Below are 6,075 nucleotides of genomic sequence, written 5' to 3' on the forward strand. Positions count from 1 at the left end.
TACCGGGGAGGCTGAGGAGTGTGATCCCCCTATAGTTGGAACACACCCTCCGGTTCCCCTTCTTAAACAGAGGGACCACCACCAAAGTCTGCCAATCCAGAGGCACTGTCCCCGATCGCCACGCGATGTTGCAGAGGCGTGTCAGCCAAGACAGTCCCACAACATCCAGAGACTTAAGGTACTCAGGATGGATTTCGTCCACCCCAGGAGCCTTACCACCGAGGAGCTTTCTAACCACCTCGGTGACTTCGGCCTGGGTAATGGACGAGTCTGCCTCTGAGTCCCCAGTCTGTGCTTCCTCTTCGGAAGACGTGCCGATGGGATTGAGGAGATCCTCGAAGTATTCCTTCCACCGCCCGACAACATCCCCAGTCAGGGTCAACAGCTCCCCACCCGCACCGTAAACAGTGCGGGTGGAGAGCTGCTTCCGCCTCCTGAGGCGTCGGACGGTTTGCCAGAATCTCTTCAAGTCCGACCGATAGTCCTCGTTCATGGCCTCCCCGAACTCCTCCCAGACATGAGTTTTTGCTTCTGCGACCGCTTGGCCTGCTGGTACCTGTCAGCTGCCTCCGGGGTCCCACCTACCAACAAAGATAAGTAGGACTCCTTCAGCTTGACAGCATCCCTTACTTCCGGCGTCCACCAACGGGTTCGGGGATTGCCGCCGCGACAGGCACCAGAGACCTTGCGACCACAGCTACGAGCGGCCGCATCAACAATGGAGGTGGAGAACATGGTCCACTCGGACTCCATGTCTCCAACCTCCCCGGGATCTGGGAGAAGCTCTCCCGGAGGTGGGAGTTGAAGACCTCGCTGACAGAGGGTTCCGCCAGTTGTTCCCAGCAGACTCTCACGATACGTTTGGGCCTGCCAGGTCTGACTGGCTTCCTCCCCTCCCAGCGGCTCCAACTCACCACCAGGTGGTGATCGCTCGACAGCTCTGCCCCTCTCTTCACTCGAGTGTCCGAGATACGTGGCCAAAGGTCAGATGATACGACTACAAAGTCGATCATCGACCTCAGGCTCAGGGTGTCCTGGTGCCACGTGCACTTATGGACACCCTTGTGCTCGAACATGGTGTTTGTGATGGACAAACTGTGACTAGCACAGAAGTCCAACAACTGAACACCACTCGGGTTCACATCGGGGAGGCCGTGCTTCCCGATCACCCCCTCCAGGTCTCACTGTTGCAGCACACGTGGGCGTTGAAATCCCCCAGGAGAACAATGGAGTCCCCAGTCGGAGCGCTATCAAGTACCCCTCCCAGTGACTCCAAGAAGGTCGGGTACCCTACACTGCTGCTCGGCCTGTAGGCCGAGACAACGGTGAGAGACCTTTCCCCGACCCGAAGGCATAGGGACGCGACCCTCTCGTTCACTGGAGTGAACCCCAACACATAGCGACTGAGCTGGGGAGCAATAAGCAATGCGACCCCAGCTCTCCGCCTCTCCCCGTGGGCAACGCCAGAAAAATGAAGCGTCCATCCCCTCTCCAGGAGTTGGGTACCAGAGCCCAAGCTGTGCGTGGAGGTGAGCCCGACTATCTCTAGTCGGTATCTCTCAACCTCCCGCACAAGCTCAGGCTCCTTCCCCCCCAGCGAGGTGACATTCCATGTCCCAACAGCCAGGGGCTGTGAGCATGGTCCGGGCCGCCGGGCCACCCGCCCTCGACCGCCACCCAATCCTCTCTGCACCCGACCCCAATGTCCCCCTCTGCAGGTGGTGAACCCACAGGAGGGCTGGCCCACGTCGCTCTTTCGGGCTGAGCCCGGCCGGGCCCGACCACCAGGTGCCCGCGCGTGAGCCCCAACCCCAGGCCTGGCTCCAGGGTGTGGCCCCGGCTCCGCCATACCGGGCGATGTCTCGGTCCTTGATCTTTTACTGGTCATGGAGGTTCTGAACTGCCCTTAGTCTGACCCGTCACCTTGGACCTGTTTGCCTTGGGAGACCCTACAAGGGGCACAAAGCCCCCGACAACATAGCTCCTAGGATCATCTGGGTACGCAAACTCCCCCACCACGATAAGGTGGCACCTAGAGGGGGAGGGATTCCATTACAGTCCATAATATAATCAGAAGATTCAGAGAATCTGGAGAACTTTATACACGTAAGCAGCAAGGCCAAAAACCAACATTGAATGCCCATGACCTATGCTACATCTACAAGTGCAAGTTAAAACTCTACCATGCAAAGCGAAAGCCATACATCAACAACATCCAGACACGCTTCCGCCTTCTCTGGGCCCAAGCTCATTTGAAATGGACAGACGCAAAGTGGAAAAGTGTTCTGTGGTCTGATGAGTACACATTTCGAACTGTTTTTGGAAATCATGGATGTTGTGTCGTCCAGACAAAAGAGGAAAATCACCATCCAGATTGTTAACAGCGCAAAGTTCAAAAGCCAGCATCTGTGATGGTATGGGGGTGTGTTAGTGCTCATGGCATGGGCAACTTACACATCTGTGATGGCACCATCGATCGTGAAAGGTACATCCAGGTTTTGGAGCAACACATGCTGCCATGCAAGCAACGTCTTTTTCAGGGATGTCCCTGCTTATTTCAGCAAGACAATGCCAAGTCACATTCTGCACGTGTTACAACAGCATGGCTTTGTAGTAAAAGAGTGCGGGTACTAGACTGGCCTGCCTGCAGTCCAGACCTGTTGGCCATTGAAAATGTGTGGCACAAAATATGACAGCGGAAACCCCGGACTGTTGAACATCTGAAGTCGTACATCAAGCAAGAATGGGAAAGAATTCCACATACAAAGCTTCAACAGTTAGTGTCCTCAGTTCCCAAACCCTTACTGACACAATCTGCTCAGCCCTGCACCCAGCCCTCACCCATGTGGACAAAAAGAACTCATATGTGTGAATGGTGCTCATAGACTTCAGTTCAGCGTTCATCACCATAATTCCTCAACAGCTCATCTGAAAACTGGACAAGCTGGGGCTCAGTACTTCCCTTTGCAACTGGCTGTTGGCTTCCTCACCCAGAGGCCACAAGCAGTCCGTGTTGGCAACAACACCTCAAGTAGCATTGCATTGAACACAGGGGCTCCCCAAGGCTGCGTGCTCAGTCCACTGCTCTTCACATTACTGACACATGACTGCACAACAACCAACAGCACAAACCACGTAGTGAAGTTTGCGGATGACACAACTCTGGTGGGGCTCATCACCAAGGGCAATGAGACTCACTACAGGGAAGTCAACCTTCTGACCACATGGTGCAGAAACAACAACCTCCTGCTGAATGTCAGCAAGACCAAGGATATTGTTGTTGACTTCCGGAAAGGTCACACCCAACACCTGCCACTGCTCATTGAGGGTGCTGCTGTGGAGAGAATGAGCAGCACCAAATTCCTGGGGGTGCACATCATTGAGGGCCTGATCTGGACCACCAACACTGCATCACTGGCAAAGAAGGCTCAGCAGCATCTCTGCTTCCTGTGCAAACTCAAGCACATAATTATTTGCATCATTTTTTTTTACTGAAATTGGAGCAAGTTTAATATTTGACCCCTGTACAAACTGAAATTGACCTTTGTCACCATTTTTGCTGTTTTGACCCCATAACTCCAGAACATTCCGTCACAGATAGTCCAAACTATACCTTTTTGGAATCATTGTGATCAGACAGCTAATGCGATATAGTTTTCAACATGATTGGAGCATTTTTAAAGTTTGACCTCTGTGTAATTCTTCATTGATCCCTACCTGGCTACAGCTACCACCCTGGGATGGCTATAATACATTTTTGTGTAGGCCATGATACACTGAGGCTGGATTCTAAGTGTCATTTTTTTTTTTTTTCCCCTTAAGTGGTACCAAAAACCTGCGTGGCCCATGGACTAACTGTAAATACTTGTGCACTTTACTGTCCTTATTGTCGAAATGTCTTGTCCTGTCATCACTGAGGGAAGGTGAGAAATGAAATTTCGATTCCTTGTATGTCTGTCTAGTACATGTGAAGAATTGACAATAAAGCCGACTTTGACTTTGACTTTGAGTGTTGTTTGAAGGAAAGGTGATGTAACTCACTGGTAAACATACCACTGTCCCAGCTTTTTTGAAATGTGTTGCAGGCATCCATTTCAAAATGATTTGCACCAAACAATAAAGTTTATTAGTTTGAACACTGAATATCTTGTCTTTGTGGTGTATTGAATTGAATATGGGTTGAAGAGGATGAGCAAATCATTATATTCTGTTTTTATTTACATTTTACACATCGTCCCAACTTCATTGGAATTGGGATTGTATGTCTGCTCTGCCTCCTTGTCGTAAGACCCTAACGCAGCACATACAAAGAGCTTACTATTAGGTGGAAGAGTGCAGACTTTGCAAATCCCACTGTTCCATCTCCAGCTCAGGGTCATGGATGGGTGATGGCAGATGATGGTCTCCATCCACTGTGGTACGAAGGAGAAAGTCAACCAGAAAACCTACAGGGCATTTGTAGCCAGCAAGAAGACAAAGAGGCATCGCACTATGACAGTGATACAGAAAGTGAACATGATGATTCCGTTGATGCTGATGTCACAGACAGCGATACTGACTGTGAATGAACATGTCAAGCCCATAAGACTCTGATATGATAAGATTGGGACATTTCTTTCAACTAGATTTAACTGCTCAGGTTGTCTAAAACAATTTGAACACTGTATCTCATAATTATATATGTTGAAAGGAATGTGTATAACAGAAGATTTAATTCTAAGACACAATAAAATATGACGCAATAACATTTGACTTGAAAATGTTGAAAATCTAAAATATTCAAGATGGCCACCATTGGTCAATATGACATATGAATCAGCATTCTAGAATTGTCCATGAGTAAAACATTGCAAAACCTAATAGCGTAGGACATATCACAGAGAAGGTAAATGCATTTTCTTACTAAATTTCACTGTGTGTGATATCTGCCGTGAACGTGTTCAACACAAGGCAAATAGCATCCAAGTCAGTAGTTTGTCATTCAGTCAGTACTTTGCCTTTCACCATAGTTTTGGTCTCAAATGAAAGCTAATGATTTGTAGTTGTAATATTAGTGCTTAATCTAGGCCCTGATACTTCAGTTTTATTACAAAAATACTATTCATACATTTTTTGGACATTTTTTTGGTCCAGGTAAGGGTTGTGTATATGGTTATACTGTAAGTCATATAGAAAAGTGTCGTTTTATGTTACAGAAATGAGATGGGTATCATATTAAAGTAGAGAAAATGGGCTTTTTATAAATATATAGATGGATGCGGTTGATATTATATTTATAGGTATTTAACCCTCTGGGGCCGACGCCATTGTATACGACGGCTAAGACCAAGCTTTACTAAATTATAAATAACTTTTGAATGATATGAGATAGAAACTTACTTTTTTTTTTTTTTTTTTTTGCTGAAAAGGTAACTCCGCGGGCTTTCGAGCCAGCCATCGGCCATCTTTGTACTCCTCATAGAAGCTGCGTGATGATGTGCACAATGTGAGTGCCCAATCAGAATTGGTTCATCGTCACATAGTTTTCCAAAATCCAATCGTAGGGCAGATTTACCTCACGTGAAAAGCCAAAGATCATTTCAGGAGTAATATGTTACTAGTTGGTCCATTTGAATAGCCCCCTGGGTGCTCCAATGAGTACATACTATTAGTACATACTCAGTGTGCCCTGCACCATTGCGCACAGCGATCAGTGAAAGCAGGAGCAGAGGGAGAGCCTCTGATGACAATCTCACATGTTCAAACAAAGAGTGTGTAACTATCAGGATTGCTCCACTAGTTTGCATGTGAATGTTACTGGATAACTCTGTTGCTTTCTCTGCGTAAAGCAATGTTTACCATATCAATGGACAACAAAACGCATAGACCATTTTGTATATATTGTTCAAAATGTGCATTTGTGTTTATTGCTTGAACCTTTTTGTTGTAAAGTCTTTCACACAAGACCTCAAATTACCTTCATAAAGTGTCAAAACAGTTGTTTATTATAGTTTGCTGTGTGTTTTGAATAAATGTGTGTGGAAAATGATTTTTTGCTTTATTTTTATCTTGCCTATTTTTGATTGTATACCTTTA

This window comes from Thalassophryne amazonica, chromosome 3 (assembly GCF_902500255.1).
Source record: "Thalassophryne amazonica chromosome 3, fThaAma1.1, whole genome shotgun sequence".
In the NCBI taxonomy this organism is placed as follows: Eukaryota; Metazoa; Chordata; class Actinopteri; order Batrachoidiformes; family Batrachoididae; genus Thalassophryne; species Thalassophryne amazonica.